The following is a 21,562-nucleotide window of genomic DNA, read 5'->3' as shown; positions in this document are numbered from 1 at the left end:
CCCCACATAGACAATGGTGACATTGACAGAATCAGTCTGATATAACTACTCTGGAACTCTGGAGTCTTTTGAAGGCTTGAAACTTCCAGGGAAAGGTTTGGATTCATAGCATGCAGGAGCCAGGTGGCCAAAAAGGAGCCTTTTCAAAAACCAGAGATCTGTACTCTGATTTCTGGTTGCTCCTTCTGATCACAAAGGTACAGAAAAAGAAGCGAGTTATCAGTGTTGTTGCACTTACCCTAACTTTTGCCAGGGCCTCCCACTTTGGCTGAATTACCAGGGAATTTAGAGGGGACTCATGCCCTTTTCCACCAACTTTCATTTCTTTTTTTCTACTTTTTTTTTTTTCCTTTTGGAAGTCAGACGTTAAAGGCTGTCACATTTAGAAGTAACTGCATATACAGAGAAAATTACAAAGTGAAAACCCAAGTCCGGGAAAAGACACAGGATGAGAAAAAACAAAACAAAACAAAACCTGTAAAAAAAAAAAAAAAAAAAAAAAAAAATTGGTGGGAGGGGCCAAGAGGGCAGAGTAGAAACAGCTCTGGTCTGCAGCTCCCAGCAAGATCAACGTAGAAAACCAGGGATTCCTGCATATCTAACTGAGGTACTCAGTTCATCTCATTGGAACTCATTAGGCAGTGGATGCAACTCACGGAGCAGAAGCAGGGAAGGGCATCAGTTCACGTTGGAAGTGCACGGAGCCAGGGGATCTCCCTCCCCCAGCCAAGGGAAGCCATGAGGGATTGTGCCACCCGTGAAGGGTACTATGCTTTTCCCACACATTTTTGCAATTTGTGGATCAGGAGATTCCCTTGTGAGCCTACACCACCAAGGGCTCCAGGTTTCAATCACAAAACTGGGCAGCTATTCGGGCAGGCACTGAGCGGCAGGTGGTTTTTGTTGTTGTTGTTGTTGTTGTTGTTGTTGTTGTTTTCTTTAATACTCCAGCAGTGTCTGGAACTCCAGTGAGACAGGAAAAACATCCTGTCCCTCAGAAAGGGGGCTGAAGCCAGGAAGCCAGGCGGTCTGACTCCCCAGGTCCCACTCCCATAAAACCACCCAAGCTACTGGCTTGAAATTCTCACTGTCAGCAGAGCAGTCTGGAGTCTGGCTTGGATGACTGAGTTTGGTGGAGAGAGGGGCAACCACCATTACTGTGGCTTTGGTAGGCGGTTTTCCCCTGACAGTGCTAAGGAGACTGGAAGGTTTGGACTAGGAAGAATTCTCCAAAGCACAGCAAAGCGGCTGTGTCCAGACTGCTTCTCTAGATTCTTCCTCACTGGGCAGGGCATCTCTGCAGGAAATCCAGAAGCTCCAGTCAGGGGCTTACAGACAGAACACTCATCTCCCCTGGTCGGTCAGAGCACCTGGGGATAGCCACAGCTGCGGTTTCAGGTTCAACGGATTTAATCTTTCCTGCTTGCCAGCTCTGAAGAGAGTGGCTGATCCTGACAAGGGGGATTCTCCCAGCGCAGCGCAGCAGCTCTGCAAGGGGACTGACTGCCTCCTCAAGCAGGCTGACCCCGTGGCTCCTGACTGGGAGAGACCTCCCAACAGGGGTCCACAGACACCTCATACAGGACAGCTCCAGCTGACATTAGGCCAGTGCCCTTCTGGGACGAAGCTTTTAGGGGAAGGAGCAGGCAGAAATCTTTGCTGTTCTGCAGCCTCTGCAGTTCACCTGGTGATACCCAGGTGAACCGAGTCTGGTGTGGACCCCCAGCAAACTGCAGCAGACCTTCAGAAGAGGGGCCTGCTAGTTTTGCTTTTTATTTTTTTCTAACAAACCGAAAGCAACACCACCACCACCAACAACAAAAAAGACACTCCCACCCCACAAATCCCCATCCAAAGGTCATCAGTCTCAAAGATCAACAGTAGATAAATCCATGAAGATGAGGAAAAACCAATGCAAAAACACTGAAAATTCCAAAAGCCAGAATGCTTCTTCTTCAAATGATCACATTAGCTTTCCAGCAAGGGCACAGAACTGAATGGAGGATGATATGGACAAATTGATAGAAGCAGGCTTTGGAAGGTAGGTATTAACAAACTCCGTTGAATTAAAGGAGCATGTTCTAACCCAATGCAAATAAGCTAAGAACCTTGATAAAACGTTACAGGAGCTGCTAACTAGAATAACCTGTTTAGAGAAGAACATAAATGACCCGATGGAGCTGAAAAATGCAGCACTAGAACATTGTGATGCATACACGAGTATCAATAATCCAATTGATCAAGCAGAAGAAAGGATATCAGAATTGGAAGACTATCTTGCTGAAATGAGGCATGAAGACAAGATGAGAGAATAAAGAATGAAAAGACACAAACAAAATGTCAGAGAAATGTGGGACTATATAAAAAGATCGAACCTATGATTAATTGGAGTACATGTAAGAGACAGGGAGAATGGAACCAAGTTGGAAAACACATCTCAGGATATTATCCAGGAGAAATTCCTCAACTTAGCAAGACAAGACAACATTCATATTCAGGAAATGTAGAGAACATTGCTAAGATACTCAGTGAGAAGAGCAACCCCAAGATATATAATCATCAGATTCTCCAAGATCAAATTAAGGATAAAATGTTAAGGGCATCCAGAGAGAAAGGTCAGGTCACCTACAAAGGGAAGTCCATCAGACTAACAGCAGATCTCTTAGCAGAAACCCTATAAACCAGAATAGAGTGGGGGTCAATATTCAACATTCTTAGATAAAAGAATTTTCAACCCAGAATTTCATATCCAGCCATACTAAGTTTCATAAGGGAAGGAGAAATAAAATCCTTTCCACACAAGCAAATGATGATTTTGTTACCACCAGGTCTGCCTTGCAAGAGCTCCTGAAGGAAGCACTAAGTATGGAAAAGAAAACCTGGTACTAGCCACTGCAAAAACACACCAAAATATAAAGATCAGTAACACTATGAAGACACTGAATCAACTGGTATGCAAAATAACCAGCTAGCATCATTATGGCAGGATCAAATTCACACATAACAATATTAACTTTAAATGTAAATGAGATAAATGTTCCAATTAAAAGACACAGACTGTGAAACTTTCCCAGATAAATAAAAACTGAAGGACTTTGTTTCCCACAGGTCTGCCCTGCATGAAATGCTCAAGGGATTCCTGGAGGAAAAAAATAAATGAATACTAAACAATAATTCAAAGTTGTATGAGGAAATAAATATCTCAATTATGGTATACATGGGAAATTATAAAAGCTAATATTGTAACCATGGTTTGCAACTCAAGTTTTTTTTTCCAGATGATTTAAGATACTAAAACATTTTTTAAAAAATTATTTGTATAAAAACTTGTATTATTGTAACTTTAGTGTGTAATTCCACACTTCATTTTCTATTTAAGAGGCTAATGCATTTTTAAAAAATAGTTTATGTTTTGAGGAACATAATACATAAAGATTTAATTTTGTGACAGCAATAATCAAAAGATGTGGGGATGGAGTTGTGAAGAACCAGAGTTTTATATGTTTTCAAGTTCAACTGGTAGATTTATAGTGTTATAACTTGAAGATGTAAAATGCAATCTCATGGTAAACAGAAAATATCTAGAGAATATACACAAAAAGTAATGTGAAAGAAATTTACTCTGATTACTGAGGTCAGAAATGAAAATGGGAACAGTACTACCAATTCCAAAAAAAACTGAAGAGCATTTTAAGGAAGAACTGATGCAAAAAATTAGGTAACTTAGATGAAGTGTACAATTCTCTAGACACGCAAAAACCTATCAAGACGAAATCATAAAGAAATGTAAAATATAAATAGACTTATAACTAGTAACAAGACAGGTCAGTAATCAAAAATTTCTTGATGACGAGAAGCCCTGTACCTGATGGCTACACTGGTGAATTCTATGAAGAATTTAAAGAATTAATACCAATGCTTTTCAAACTTTTCCACATAACTGAATAGAAGGGAATATTTCCTAATTCACTCTATTAGGCCAGCATTACTCTGATTAAAGAAGCCATGCAGAGACACTGCAAGAAAAAACTACAGGTCAATATTCTTTATAAATATTGATACAAAAAATCTCAGCATAATACTAGCAAACTGAATTCAGCAGCATATCGAAAAGATTATATACCATGTTTAAGTGGGATTTGATTTTGGAATGCAATAATGGTTCAATATGCAATAATAAATCAATACAATACTCTATATCAATACATTTAAAAAAAACAGCATGATCATCTAAGTTGTTTGAGAAAAAGCATTTGACAAATTCAGCACCCTTTTATTATAAAAATACTCCAAAAATTAGTTGAGTAAAATATAAGAAACATACCTCAGCATAACAAAAATCAAGCCATATATGAAAAACTCAAAGCAAACGTTAGAGTCAATAGTGAATGACTGAAAACTTTCCCTCTAAGATTAGGAAAGGTAAAGATGTCTACTTTCACCATTTGTATTTAATCTGGTGCTAGAAGTTCTAGCCAGAGCATTTCAGCAAGATAAATAAATGGAAGTCATCTGAATTGAAAAAGAAGTAAAATTATCTCTACTCATATTTGATATGATCTTTTAAGTAGAAAGAGTAATTATTCCACAAAAACTCTTAGAAATAATAAATAAATTCAGCAAAGTAGCATAAAACAGAGACAACACAGAAACTGGCTGCATTTTATATATTTCAATGACCCATATGAAAAGAAAATTTTGTAAATAATTCCGTTTATAATGGCATCAAAAAGAATATGAAAATTAGAAATTAGCTTAACCACGAGGTGAAAGACTTATACAATGTAAACTAAAAATAATTGCTGAAATAAATGTAAAAGACATAACTAAATGGTAATGAATCCTGTGTTCAAAGATGTAATATTGTTAAGATATCAATACTACCCAAAGCATCTACAGTTTCAATGCATACCCTATCAAAATTCCACTGATTTTTCTTTTTGTAAAAGGGAGAAAAACATCTTAAAATGTATATGATCTCAAAGGACCCTTAATAGCCAAAACAATCTTGAATAAAGGAGAGTATCACTGAAAAGATATTTTATTTGCTGATTTTTAAGAGTTACTACGAAACTCCTATAATCAAAACAGCCAGTGTAGAACTGACATAAAAGCAGACATATAGACCAATGGAATAGAATACAGAGCCCAGAAAGGAACCCTCATGTATATGATCAAATGGTTTTTGATAAATGTTCCAAAGAAATTCAATATGGAAAGGACAGTCTTTCAATAAATGATGCTGAAAAAAATTAGATATACACATGCGGAAAAATAAAGTTGGACCCTAGCATCATATTCAAAATTTAGCTCAAAAAGGATCAAAGATCTAAATATAAGCCCTAAAATTATAAAACTCTTAGAATAAAACAGGGCAAAATCTTCACACTGAACTTGGTAGAAATTTATTAGATGTGACACCAAGGCACAGGTAAGAAAACAAAAAATAGACAAATAGGATGTCATGAAAATTAAAAAAAAAATGCATCAAAAGTTACTATCAGCAGTTTAAAAAGGCAGCCCTCGAAATGGGAGAAAACATTTGCAAATTATGTATCTGATAAGGGATTTATACCCTTATCATATATATAAAGAACTTCAAAAAATTTACAACTAAAATAATCTACTTCGAAAATGTGCAAATGACTTAAATAGACATTTCTTCAAAGAAGATAAGCAAATAGACAAAAAGCACATAAAAACATGTTCAACATCACTAATTACTAGGAAAATGCAAATCAAAACTATAAGATACAACCTCATGCCCTCGTGACCTTTTAGATAGTTAACTTCAAATAAATAAATAAATAAATAAATAAATAAATAAATAAATAAATAAACATAAAAGAACAAACTTTGATTAAGATGTAGAAAAAGAGAAACTCTTGTTCACTGTTCATAGGAATGCAAAATGGTACAGTTGCTCTGAAAAACAATATGGTAGTTACTGAAGAAATTGAAAAGAGAATTACCATAATGCTCTAGCATTTTCACCACTGGGTACACTCCTGAAACAACTGAAGATAGTGTATATAAGAGATATTTGTACATCTATGTTTATAACAGCATTATTCACAATAGCTAAAATGCTATTGAATGAAAAATGGATAAACAAAAAGTGATGTATACACACAATAGATTCTTATTGAGACTTACTAAAGGACAGAAATTCTAATGCTTATTAAAATATGGATGAATCTTTGACTAAGTGAAATAAGCCAGTAGAAAAAGACAATTATTGTGTGATTTCATTCATATGAAGTAACTAGACCAGTCAAAATTATGAAAACAGAAAAAAAAAAAATGATGGTTGCCAGGGCCTGAGGGGTGAGGGGTAGGTATGGGGAGTTACTGTTTAACAGATATAGAGTTACATTTTAAAAGATGAAAAGTGTTATGCCTATGCATGGTGATGGTTGCACACTATTATGAATGTATTTAATGCTACTGAATTATACATTTAAAATGGTTAAAATGTTAAATTTAGTTATATTTATTTAGTACAATAAAAATAGTAAAAAGTTAGATTTTTAAAAATGGTAAGAGAATATAAGATACAATTTAATGCTATGAAATTAGAAAATTTCAAAATACATACTTTTAGAAGTGTATCTGAGAAAAATAGACTCACAAAAGTATAGATAACCTTTCATGGAAGTAATAGGAAAATAAATTAGAAAAAAGCTTCCAAAAGAATCAGAACAAATCAATTTTGAAGAGGTAGAAATATTGTTAAAGAGTACAAGAAACATCTTATATTGTATTCAGACTCATTTTATATAGCCAACATTTTAGCAGTACTACTAAATTTCAGATATATAATTCACACAGTAACACTATTCCACACAGAGGCATGTACACAAAAACACATATATGAGCAAATTCCCCTAGGCAAAACTTACTCTTAAATTGAATGATATATGCAAAGTGACCTAATATGTTGGCATGTAAGTAATTCCATTATTTAAATTGCATCATCTTTAAGAGTGAGAAAGAGAGGGAGAGAGATAAGTTATTAAACCCACAGACCTTTAAAAAAACACAACATCCTTAATAAAAATGCTATTTGACTTGGGAGTAGAAATACATGCTTATTATATATACAGAAAGTTAAGCACAAAACTGTAATAATCTAATAATTAAGCAAATAACATCTCATTATTTCTATTAATTTAGAAACTTAACAAGTGTACTTGTTTAACCATTATCACTCTACACTGTTTTGGGCTTTTTAGCCACTTTGATACCACTGTAATAGGAAATGAAATATAAGTGTTAAAAACCCTGGAAGAAAACCTAGGTAATACCATTCAGGACATAGGCATGGGCAAGGACTTCATGTCTAAAACACCAAAAGCAACAGAAACGAAAGACAAAATTGACAAATGGGATCTAATTAAACTAAAGAGCTTCTGCACAGCAAAAGAAACTACCATCAGAGTGAACAGGCAACCTACAGAATGGGAGAAAATTTTTGCAATCTACTCATCTGACAAAGGGCTAATATCCAGAACCTACAAATAACTCAAACAAATTTACAAGAAAAAAAAACAAACAACCCCATCAAAAAGTGGGCAAAGGATATGAACAGACAGTTCTCAAAAGAAGACATTCATACAGCCAACAGACACATGAAAAAATGCACATCATCACTGGCCATCAGAGAAATGCAAATCAAAACCACAATGAGATATCATCTCACACCAGTTAGAATGGCGATCATTAAAAAGTCAGGAAACAACAGGTGCTGGAGAGGATGTGGAGAAAGAGGAACACTTTTACACTGTTGGTGGGATTGTAAACTAGTTCAACCATTATGGAAAACAGTATGGCGATTCCTCCAGAATCTAGAACTAGAAGTACCATATGACCCAGCCATCCCATTACTGGGTATATACCCAAAGGATTATAAATCATGCTGCTATAAAGACACATGCACACATATGTTCATTGAGGCACTATTCACAATAGCAAAGACTTGGAATCAACCCAAATGTCCATCAGTGACAAACTGGATTAAGAAACTGTGGCACATACATACCATGGAATACTATGCAGCCATAAAAAAGGATGAGTTTGTGTCCTTTGTAGGGACATGGATGCAGCTGGAAACCATCATTCTCAGCAAACTATCACAAGAACAGAAAACCAAACACCGCATGTTCTCACTCATAGGTGGGAACTGAACAATGAGATCACTTGGACTTGGGAAGGGGAACATCACACACCGGGGCCTATTATGGGAGGAGGGGAGGGATTGCATTGGGATTTATACCTGATGTAAATGACGAGTTGATGGGTGCTGACGAGTTCATGGGTGCAGCACACCAGCATGGCACAAGTATACATATGTAATAAACCTGCACATTATGCACATGTACCCTAGAACTTAAAATATAATAAAAATAAATAAAAAAATAAAAGATTTGAATTCACTGAAAAAAAAGTATTAGAATGAAAAATAGTCCAATATTAATGTTTATAGATATTATTTCCAATAAATAAAATTCCTGAAAGTCATGTGATATAGTTTGGATATTTGTGCCCTCTAAATCTCATGTTGGAATGTGATTCCTAATGGTGGAGATGGAGCTTGGTTGGAAATGATTAGATCATAAGGATGGATCCCTCATGGCTTGGTGCTATCCTTGCAATAGGCAGTGAGTTCTCTGGAGAACTGGTTGTTTAAAAGTGTGTGGCAACTCCTCCCTCTTTTCCTTGCTGATACTTTTACAATGTGACATGCCTGCTTCTGCTTTGCCTTCTGCCATGAGTTAAATCTCCCTGAGGCCTTCCCAGAAGCCAAGCAAATGCCAGTACCATGCTTGTACAGCCTGCAAAAACAGGAGTCAATTAAACCTCTCTTCTCTACAAATTACCGAGCCTCAGGTATTTCCTTATAGCAATGCAAAGACAGCCTAACACATCACATAAAACTTGTTAGAATTAAGGAGGCAATTCAGCTAAAGGGACCAGGCAATATTTGTACAAATATTCAAACCAAATTTTTAATAAACCAATATTGATTAAATTGATATTTGTATAAATAAACCTTCAAAAAATAACTTAAATTTTTAACAGAAGTAAATAAGTTGAATAATTCCAACTCTTCCATGTAATGCTATGCAACTATTAAATTTATAACATTTTATAGTCATAGATATAAGAATATATTAAAGCAGATTGTCACTGAAGAAACTGTGATATTGATAAATTATTAATTAAATAAATTTCGGAATAATTTTATATTTTTCTAAGCTCTTTAAAATGAGAATTTTTTAAATAGCAAAAACTGATAGTATATCTTAAAATATTACGAAATTATATAAATTTAATATAAAAGAAAAAGAACCCCGCTACTAAATATATTTGTTATACAAAAAAGTCACATTATATCAAAGTATATGTGCAAATTATTAAGAAATGAGGGAGACACCATTGAATAAGCATTTAATAATAAAATACTATTCCACTGCAAATTGTACATCCAAAGATAGTCCAGAAAGATAATATATTTAATATTTTTAAAGTTATGATAAAAATAGGACATTTTGAGTTAGACATATTGCTGGTATCAATGTACAAAGAATTCTTACAAAATTAACCATTTAAAAGTCACTATATATTTGATTATTAAAGTTTGAAACACCTATCTCACTCTCTCCACAAATACACACACACACACACACACACACGAATATATGAGAGATATAACAAGCAACCAACAAAGTAGAAAAATGTGCTTGCGATGCTAATCATAGTGTCTTGATGTGTAAAATGCATAAAATTCAACTGCAAAATATTCCAATATAAAACAAATTTTAAAAGACATTTAAACAAGGAATAAAGGTGTTATATATGTGTGTGTGTATATATATAATATTGGTTCTGGCAAGTGCAGTTTCATGTTCAGCATATAATACTGTATATAATTATACATATAAAATATGTATAATTATATAGAAATATATTATATTTATTATAAATATATATTATATATAATATATGTATATATAATATATACATCTATAATATATATGTTATTTCTAATATATTATATCTAATATAATACATTAGTGTGTAGATCTGTGTCTCCACAAAATATAAAAAATAAAAAAAATAGCCAAACATGGTTTCATGTGCCTACTTCGGAGACTGAGGCAGGAGGATCACATTAGCCTGGGAGTTCAAGGCTGCAGTGAGCTTTGACCATGCCACTGTACTCCAGCATGGATGATAGAATGAGACCCTGTCTCTAAAAGCAAAAAACAACAACAATAAATGCAAACACAGTAAATTGAAAGAATCTCTGAGAATACATGGTTACTAGATTTAGTAAACAGAGACTTCAAAACACTTCTTATAAATATGCTCAAAGAACTAAAATAAACTATGTTTTAAAAATTAGCTGAATGTTTAACAATGTTTCAACAATAGAAAATATAACAAAAGAGACAGAGAGTAAGAAAAAAAAAAAAAAAGAAAAAGAGAAAAAGGAAAGAACCAAATAGCAATTCTGGTGGTGTGAAAAAAATATAATAACTTTAACTAAAAATTATCTAGAGGGGATTGTAGAAGATTTGAGGTGAAAGAAAAAATTAGTGGGCCGAACACGGTGGCTCACGTGTGTAATCCCAGCACTTTGGGAGGCTGAGGCGGGAAGATCACCTGAGGTCAGGAGTTCAAGATAAGCCTGGGCAACATAGTGAAACCCCGTGTATACTAAAAATACAAAAATTAGCCAGGCATGGTGGTGGATGCTTGTAATCCCAGCTACTTGGGAGGCTGAAGCAGGAGAATTGCCTGAACCTGGGAGGTGGAGATTGCAGTGAGCCGACATTGCACCACTCCACTCCAGCCTGGGGACAAGAGCAAAACTCTGTCTCAAAAAAAAAAAGAAAAGAAAAGAAAAGAAAAAATCAGCAACCTTGAAGACAGATTATTAATTTATTCAGTGTGAAAAAAACAGAAAGAAAAAAGAATGTAAATTTAAAAAGTAACGGAGACTCAGGGACTCATGGAACATCATCAAGCTGAGATGCTTGTCATTGGAATCACAGAAGGAGAGGAGAGGGAAAATGGAAAAGATAATATTTTTTTTAAAAATAGCCCAAAATATCTCAAATTTTATTTTATATATATATATATATATGTATATATATGTATATATACTGCAAACCTCAATTAACAGAACTCAAAAAATTTTGTTCTTCACACTGAAATAAAACTATCATATGTAAAAGAAAAAGAGAAAATCTTAAAATCATTAAGAGTAAAAGGATTTATTCCTGATTTTTTCACATAAAAGTGAAACTCAGAAAGATTAATAGCAGACTTCTCTTCAGAAACAATAGATGCCAGAAGGCAGATATTAAAAGAACAATAAGAAAAGATTATCAACAAATCTCAGATAAAGTCTCAACATTCAGAAATGAATACATAGTTGTTTCAGTGAAGATTCCAAGTTCATTAGCTGAATTGTTTGTTTTTGTTCTCATTTCAGTGTAAATATTTTCTCCCACATCTAATTTGCTTAATATAAAAATGACTTCTGAAACTGTGTTCATTTTTAAAAATATGCCTGTGAAAGCAGAAATTACTACAGATTAATTTAAAAATCTATAGATATGAAAATATATGTCTGGTACTATATTTCTTAATTTCACCAAACTTTCTTGTTAGCTAAATTTCATAGCAACCTGTTGGAGATGTTAGTCATTTGCAACGACTTTGTGCCTGTTTACCCATCTACCTTTCATAGCTCTGCTGTGGTTTAAGGTCTACTTTAACAATTATCAAGACTGGACTGATAATAACATAATGCAAAGAGGCTTATTAAGTAAAAGGGAACTAACATCATACATGGATATAATTCCTGAATAAGTATTGAATAAAATAACATATCATTTATGGAAAAGTATAAAAATAACATTTCCCTTTATTTTTTGATGTCATGAGGGAAGAAAGTAGAAAATTATATTAGATCATAAATCATATTGGGTAAGAAAAAGTACCTTATGGGAGCAGCAGTTGACATCCCATGATGTCTAGCTTGAGGATGAAGGTAACACACAGAGGAAGGTAGGATGAATACAACTGCCGAGACTGTGCTATAGTCCTGTGCAAACAGCATTTGATTTTTTCTCTAACTCTGGACTTTTCAATTACATACACAGTTTCTGTGTCTTGCAACCAAACCCATGCCACTTGATACGCTTCTTGTAAAGGTCATATGCTTTACATGGGCCCCTCTCCCCTCTCCTATGCAGTCCTCATCAAGACCTAAGGAGGAGCGATTTCAAATAGAAAATAAAACTCGTAATAAAAGGAAGTCAAAGGATTAGCCCAAAGGGTATCCACAGATGGCTTTTACCCAGGAGTTTTGGCTGAACTTAATCTGGTGTTGAAGGCTGCAAGTCGTATGCCATGTATAATCATCCTGTCTAAACATTGGTCTTCCTAAGTAGTTTGTAGTATCTGTGAGGGCAGTGATAATGTATTATTTGGCTTGAATGTAATCCTAGAGTGCTGAATAAATGCTTTGTATCCTAAAGATGCTCAGAAAATGAGAGCTGAATGCAAATAAATTTGGCTCCTGTTGTTTCCATTGCCCCATTTTCCAGAAGTTGGGAAGAAAAGATACTCCCCTTGAAACCATCCAGTTTTGAGATATAAAATCCCTTGGCTAAAATTCACTCCTGTAAGTCACATGCAACAGTGCGGGGTATGGCCCAAAGTAGCTGCTCAAATATTTGCCAAATAAATTTACTTTCAATTTGAAACCACACATACACACACTAAAATGCCTTATGGAATGCATACAGAACAGATTTATGTATGTGATATATTTAACCTTCTAATTATACTTGTTTCATAGTTTCTTTTATTCTGTGTTTTCCTGTTTCAAAATATTGATGGAAATTTTGTTAAGCTACACATATTTCTCATTACAGAAAAACTCCGAATAAAAAATACAATTATTATTATTTTTTTGAGACAGAGTCTCACTCTGTTACCCAGGCTGGAGTGCAGTGGTGCGATCTCGGCTCACTGCAAGCTCCACCTCCCAGGATCAAGCAATTCTCCTGCCTCAGCCTCTCAAGAAGGTGGAATTACAGGTGCCCGTCCCCACATCTGGCAATTTTTTTTTTTTTTTGTATTTTTAGTAGAGACAGGGTTTTGCCATTTGGAGAAGCTGATCTCCAACTCCTGACCTAGGGTGACCCACCCTCCTCAGCCTCCTAAAGTGTTGGGATTACAAGCGTGAGCCACTGCATCTGGCCATAAAGTTATTTAATATTGAAATTAGGCAAAGTGACAAAGGGGTTTCACTAATCCTTAGGCATTTATCTGTTATAGAATGGGGAGATGGTGACAGAACTTACTTTTAAGATTCTTCCATTTTCATTTAATTACAATATCTGTATTAATTAAATTTTCATTTTTTAAAGCTTTAGAATATAATTAAATAAGTTATAAAATGTATAGCATTTTAAAATATAAAATATGAGTGGGAAAATATATCCTATTAGTTTTCAAAGTTTAAATAACATAACTATAATTTACATAAACAAATTATATAATATAGAGTATTATAAAATATGAGTGTAAAACACATACTCCGTTTGTTTTCAATAATAGTTTAAACAATATAATTATACTTTAGGTTGAATAATAGTTTCCTGACTGACTTGTGAATAAAACATGTTAAAAAATAACACATTAGTAAAAATGCTAAAAACAACATATTTAAAGGAAAAGCAACAAAATCAACAAAGGATCGTTTTATGTTCCTCTACCATAAATAATATGGTGTTGCACTAGGAATATCAAAGATAAATTTTATTTCTCCACAAATGTGACAAATTTTAAGTCATAAACTATACCCTAATTTGATATGTCAAAAAATAAAATTAAACAGCTAATCAACGTTTCAATTATTTTCAGAACATATTCTCCTCATACAAGCATAGAGAGGTAATATTAGTTCCAATTTTTTATCTTGATTTTTGAATTCGTTTATAAGAGATCTGTATTCAACTTAAATTAATAGAACATTTTCTAGTAATATTGTCAGGTGGAAATCATGATTACAGAAGTACTTGGCAGATAGAAATAGTATTCCACAAAATTCCTTCACTACAAAGACATTCTGGGAATTTGTCTACAGATACCTGAGGAATGAAAGATGATTACAAAAAAGGATATCTCTAGTTTAGGTGAGGCAAAGCTAAGTTTAGAAATTGTTACTTCCTCATTTAGACACATATATGCTCAGTATATCCCAGAAACTCTTCATAGATATTAACTGCTCCCAAACATAGAGAAAAGGAAATTTATGCGTTCATCTGATTGGATTAAATGTTTTCTGAGCACTACCTAGATCAACTTTATATTTGCTTGTTGTATTTTCAGTTTCAGATCAATGAGGCTTACTCATCATTTTAAAAATATTCTTCTGCTTTTTAAAATTTCAGTGTCTTGTGACAGCTCTTATATTAAAGGTGGTACATGTTGTGAATGCATATAGATTTCAGCCTAAGTCTTAGCTGTGCCTTTTTTTTTTTTTTTTCCAGCAATGTCTGCTGAGTTGGTGGGGATGTCTATGCAAAGTACACATGCGTAGAGATTTGAGGCTTTCCTAAGAAAACTCATTGGAAGGGAAGAAGACCCCAGACAGAAAAGAAGATTGTCTGAATAATAAAGCCTTGGTTGTCACAAAGTAGAGAAAATATATTGGAATAGATCAGTTATTTGAGCCTCTCTCCTCTAAATCCAAGGGAAAGGGAAGACTGTCAGCAAAAAGAGAAAATTGTGTCAACAAAGTGCTATCATCTCAGCACCAAATTACAAAGTTTTGATAGTTTTTAAGCATACTCCCTTACTGAAGAATTAATAAAGCACTCTCCTCTTTTATTCCACCTGAAAAGAACTTATGGCTATTTCTCATGCAGCGGGGGAGCTGTCTGGGACACCATGAATGAGGTGCTGTTCAGTGAAAGAAACAACATGTCCAGGAGGCCGCAGTGACTTCAGAGGGCGTTTCCCAGTGAACTCACTTCCCAGTGAGTGGACATAGTGACAGCACCCACGAGAATTGGCAGTCTCAGGCAAAGGAGGCCACTCTGTGTACTTATTCTACATGTGAGACAGTCTAGAAAATTCAAAATACTTAGACAGGAAAAACAGGGAACAGAAAGCAGGCCGGTGTTCTACATAAGCCAGTGAAGACAAGGGCCAGAGGAATGTAAGTTTTTCCTGTTAATGGTGCCCCATAGGCTGGTGAGGCCTGTGGAAACTCTACTAGCAGCAGTGGTGCTGTTCTGAATATGTTTTGACAGAAATGTGAATTACACGTGTGTATTTCCACCTCCTTTGAGAATTATACATTATGTATGGATATTTTGTATCCGTACCTAATTTGCTTTTTGGAGGGGTCACACATCTGTACTTTATCAATTTACACACACTAAGCAACGCTCATGTCATGTTCCTGTTTAATCTCTGCCTTCACATTCCCATGTTATGTTTCTGTCAACAGTACGCACTCTCTCTGCCTCAAGAACTATAACCTCTAAGCTGTGTATTATACCTCTTGTTGTTTCTCCCAAATCGAAATCACATTCAGATTACTTTTAGTTTATCTAAATCAATGTCCTCATATAGACACAACCATGCTGATGCAGGTAATAGGCACATTTCTAAATATTTTGTAACAGTTTCATTCTATTTTATAAATAGTAAGTAGATTCAAGTGTTAGAGTCAATCAATATCTGAAAGTTAAAACATAATTTAAGTGTTCGGAAATTTTCCTGAAATAATTTTCCTAGCATATGAACAAGATTATGTTTAATAATAAAACCATTTACAAATGAAATATAGTTTTTCACATGCAGTTGTTACTATACATTTTTTTGAGTATTTAAACTAGATTTAATAAAATTGCATATATTTGATGTCCAAAAATCAAATAGGATATGTACTTTAAGAAAATTCCACAGGATATATTACAATGTGACTTTTTAAATTAATTAATTAATTTATTTATTTATTTATTTATTTATTTATTTATTTTTTGAGATGGAGTCTCGCTCTGACGCCCAGGCTGGAGTGCAGTGGCCGGATCTCAGCTCACTGCAAGCTCCGCCTCCCGGGTTCCCGCCATTCTCCTACCTCAGCCTCCCGAGTAGCTGGGACTACAGGCGCCCACAACCGCGCCCGGCTAATTTTTTGTATTTTTAGTAGAGACGAGGTTTCACCGTGGTCTCGATCTCCTGACCTTGTGATCCGCCCGCCTCGGCCTCCCAAAGTGCTGGGATTACAGGCGTGAGCCACGGCGCCCGGCCAACTTTTTTTATTGTATATGTAATAACATACATAATACAAGAATAAGCTAGAGATCATAACTAAGAGCTTTTCTCTGCATAATAAATTTCAGGCAGTGTTTGTTATTCTTACTCTAAGCAGATTTGTAGGCAGAATAACTGGCCCCAAAAATACGTCCTAATTTCCAGAAGTTAATTATGTTTCTTTACATGGCAAAAGGAACTTTGCAGATGTGATTACAGGTACAGACCTTTAGATTGGGATATTGTGTTGGATTATCCAATGGCATCAACGGAATCACAAGGATCTTTAAAAGTGAAAGACGCAAGCAGAACAGAGACAAGAGATCTGCTAACTACAGGAAAAAAAAAAAAAAGGCAGGATGAAATGCAAAACTTGCATTTTGAGGAGGAGAAAGGGGATCAAGGAATTCTGGAGGCTTCTAGAAACAAAACCATAAGGAACCCAATTCTCTCATAGAGTCCCAGAAGAGGAAGGCAGCCCTACATTCATTTTGCCTTCATTTTATCTGCATTTCAATCCAGTGAAACCATATTGGGCTTCTAACAAACAAAACTAATCTAAAAGAAGAGATTTTTGTTTTCTTAAGCCAGTAAGTTTCTGAAAAGTGTTTATAACAGCAGTAGAAAACTAATAAAGAAATAAAATAATTACCATAGAAAGATTTAGATTTTTTTCTTCAATTAGCATATTGTGCTATCATGTAGTAAATATCTAGTAAAAATACCCCACCCCATCCTGCCATGAATGTCATTACTTTCTAAGTTTAATGAGGTGAAGCATTTGGGAAACGATGTTAATCACAAGTGGTCTTAACTTTTCATTTTCACATGATTGTCAGTCAATACTGCTCTCAATAAAAACACACTGAATTTGGATCAAATTCTAACAGTATGTTGATATCTTTGGGTTGTCACTTCTTTTAACTAATCTTTGCAAAATTTGTTCAATTCTTTTTTAAAAATACACTCTACCAAAATAATTGTTCTCCTTGCCAGAACAGAGAACAGAGATTTTGAGATGTATTTCAGAGATTTTGAGATGTATTCTCCTTATCAGAACAGAGAACTTGAGAACATCTCAAGTTTATGGAGTAAATATTAAAATAGTGTGCTGTTTCATCATATTTTAAACATATTTTCTTTTCATGTGGAGATAGCCTTGCTATATGTAACTCACATTAGTTTCCCAATACACTATCTTCTATTAACCTTCCTTTATCACAGATTTGAAACCTAAAACCTACATTTTCAAGATGCCCTTTTAACAAAGCTCCTGAATGCAAATTTGATCCACCTTTTTGATGACAGGCAGCAAAATGTGAAAGGCAAGAGTGAAGCAGAAACCATCTTCCTGTGGTTGCTAATGGCAATTGATAACCAAGAAGTGTGAGCGTCCCCTACAGTAGGGTTGAAGGGTCCAATCTGCAGCTTCCTAGGTGTTGATAAGCAGAGGAGGTCTAGCATCTTGATCTGATGGTTTATCCCTGGATTGCAGCACAAAGAGCACATCTTCCAGCCTCTAGAATGTTGGTCTGTTTCGGCAAAGACAGGGGCTCTTGTTTCTGGCATATTTCCTTTTTAGGTCTGGGTGTTATTCCAGTAGACTCAGCTTCAAAACTGTTCTTTCAGGCTTTCAGCTCCAGCAGTGCTCTGGTAAGCACAGTTTCCTGCACGTAATTTCTTCATGTTTAAAAATGCCTAGAGTGGTTGCTGTTTTCTGAACTGAACTCTGACTTGTAGAGGAGTCCATTCAGAAAATCTAAAGACACATTATCCATTTAAAAAAAAAAAAAAGTCTGTATTATTTGTGATAGAAAGCCTATGTCTTCTCTATTATTAAATGGAAAGTTAATTGTAAGGCAATTACAGCACCTTAATTACCAGACATCTGCATCTACAAATTCATGCACATAATTTTTCTGAGAATTTGAATGCTTATATTCATTTCAGGGGCAGAGTTATACATATGCCTTTCATCATTCTAAAAATTACACTAAGTAAAAAAATGGTAATTTTTTAACAGGTGTCTTATTCAAGTATCATCCTGCTTATTTAAAAGAAAAAAATCACAAATCAATGTATATATGTATCTACACATATATGTTATGTAGTGATAAAAATATCTATGTGTAGATACATACAGATATACGTGTGTGTGCATAGAAAGATAAAATGAGAGAGGGAGAAGAGAGATATACTAAATTTGAAATGAAAATTGGGTTTGCACTTCATCTTCTTTTTCTGAGTTATGGAGCATAAATATAATATATTGGAGCATATAATGTAATATATCTCTCTCTGAAATATCAAGATAAAAAATACCAAAAGAGATTGTTTATGAATATTCTGATTCAATCCATTTATAATCAATTGTGTTAGTACTTCCCAACTGTAATGACATTTTCTTCCAGGAGTTAGTCTTTTATTTGAGTGGAGATTTATGAAACCTCTTGCATACAGTCATTATAGCTGTGACCACCTTCTCACTGCAGCCCTGTCATTTAGTTTTCCTGCATTATTAACTGGGCAAGGCACTGTATATGGTAATTATGTTCTCAATAATGGAACCTACTCAGCACACATTTAGCATTCATTCAGAGTCACTCTTTTTGAATTTTAACATGAGGGAATATGCAAATAGGTGAGCACAGTGAATTGACCCTGCAAAATGAAGCTGTTATTGCACAGATGATATTTTTAAATCTCAAAAACATTATGCAGTTAAATAATATAACTTTTTTATATATCTTATTCAGGTGTATGTATTTTTGAATTTAACTTTCAAATCAAGGCCAAAACATTAATTTCTGGAGAGAGATATTTTTATTTTCTTACTTCATTCCTTAAGAAGTAAGATATTTCAAATACTAGCATTGTCTCTGTACTGATTTTGAATATATTTTTCAAATAATTAGAAATATTACAAGAGAAGTTTCAACAACAACAAAAAAATGTTCTTGCAATATTGTGAGATTCTAACAATAAATAGGCAAAAATTCTCTGTTATATCAACAATGAGGCCAAAAAGAGTGATTTTCCTTTTATGTGTGTTGTGTTACGTAAAAAACAAATGATAAGTAAAAGTGGTCAATTTAAAGCACAATTTATTCGCTCACTTCCTTGAACATAAGTTTTAAGATATAATAATCCTCAAAATTTTGAGAGTTTACACTAACATCTTCAGAAGCTGTTTTATGATTTTCAAAGTATTTCTTAAGAATAAAATTTTGTTGTTTTTGTTTTGTTGCTGTTTTTAACTGCCTAAACTGGTAACACATTGTTGAAAAGAAGGCCTGTTTTTATGACTCGGTTTCATAAAATTCTCAAACTTTCAGTATTAATTCAACAAAGACCATTTTGTTTGGTGATATTTATATTTAAGAATGATAAATACAAGATTATAAAATGTACTACCTTGATCACTATTAGTTATATTACTTAATTACTTTGTTTCTCCTACATACTGTAAAGTCTGCTTAAGTAATATAATCCCTGAACAGACCAATAATGAGCTCCAAAATTTAATTAATAATAAAAAGCCTGCCAAGCAAAAAAAGCCCATGACCAGACAGATTCACAGCTAAATTCTACCAGATGTATGAAGAAGAGATGGCACCAATTCTAAAGAACTGTTCCAAAAAATTGAGGAAGAAGTCATTCTATGAGACCAGCATCATCCTGATATCAAAACCTTTCAGACACACAACAGAAAAAGGAGACTTCAGGTCAATATCCTTGATGAACATAAATGCAAAAATTCTCAACAAATATTAGCCAACGAGATAGAGTAGAAAATTAGTCTACTATGATCAAATAGGCTTTATCCCTGGGATGAAAGTTTGTTTCAACATATGAAAATCAATTAATGTGATTCATTACATAAACAGAACTATAAACAAAAACAACATGATTATTTCAATAGACGCAGAGAAGTATTTCAATAAAATTAAACATCTCTTCATGTTAAAAATTCTCAACAAACTAGACATTGAAGAAAAGTACTTCAAAATAATAAGAGCCACCTTTGACAAATGCACAGCCAATATCATGCTGAATGAGCAAAAGCTGGAAATATTCCCCTTGAAAACTGAAGCAAGACGAGGGTGTGCTTTCTCACCACTTCTATTCAATATAGTACTGGAAGTCCTGGCAAAAGCAATCAGGCAAGAGAAAGAAATAAAATACATCTACATAGGAAGAGAGGAAGTAAAAGTATTCCTGTTTGCAGGCAATATGGTTCTATACATAGAAAACCCCTTAGTCTTTGCCCAAAAGCTCCTTGATATAATAAACAACTTCAGAAAAGTTTCAGTATATAAAATCAATGTAAAAAATCGTTAGTATTTTTATACAACATCAACATCCAAGCTGACAGCCAAATCGAGAACACAATCCCATTCACTACAGCCACAAAAAGAATGAAATACCTAGGAATATAGTGAACCAGGAAGGTAAAACACCTCTACAGTGAGAATTACAAAACACTGCTCAAAGAAATGAGAGATGATGGCAACAAACGGAAGAACAATCCATGTTCGTGGATAGGAAGAATCAATATTGTCAAAATGGCCATATTGCCCAAAGTAGTTAATAGATTCAATGCTATTCTTACCAAAGTATTTTTGATATTCTTCACCGAATTAGAACAAACTATTTTAAAATTCATATAGAACTAGTAAAGAGGCCTAATAGTCAAGACAATCCTAAGCAAAAACACAAAGTTTGAGACATCACATTACCTGACTTCAAACTATACTGCAAGGCTACAGTAACCAAAATAGCCTGTTACTGGTACCCAAATAGACACATAGACCAGTAGAATAGAATGGAGAGCCCAGAAAAGATACTGCAGACCCACAACCATCTGATACTTGACAAAGTTGACAAAAATAACTAATGGGGAAGACTCCCTATTAAATAAACGGTGCTGGGATAACTGGCTAGCCATAAGCAGAAGACTGAAACTGGATCTCTTACTTACACCATTTACAAAAATCAATTCAAAATGGAATAGACTTAAATACAAAACCCCAAACTATAAAAAGCCTGGAAAAAAAATCTAGGCAATACCATTCTGGACACATGACCTGACAAAGATTTCATGATGAATATACTAAAAGCAACTGCAACAGAAACAAAAATTGACAAAGGAGACCTAATTAAACTAAAGAGCTTCTACATAGAAAAGTAATCCATACACAAAATAAACAGA

Source organism: Papio anubis, chromosome 3 (assembly GCF_008728515.1).
Source record: "Papio anubis isolate 15944 chromosome 3, Panubis1.0, whole genome shotgun sequence".
In the NCBI taxonomy this organism is placed as follows: Eukaryota; Metazoa; Chordata; class Mammalia; order Primates; family Cercopithecidae; genus Papio; species Papio anubis.
The sequence above is the reverse complement of the archived record's forward strand: the minus strand, read 5'-3'. Positions refer to the sequence as shown.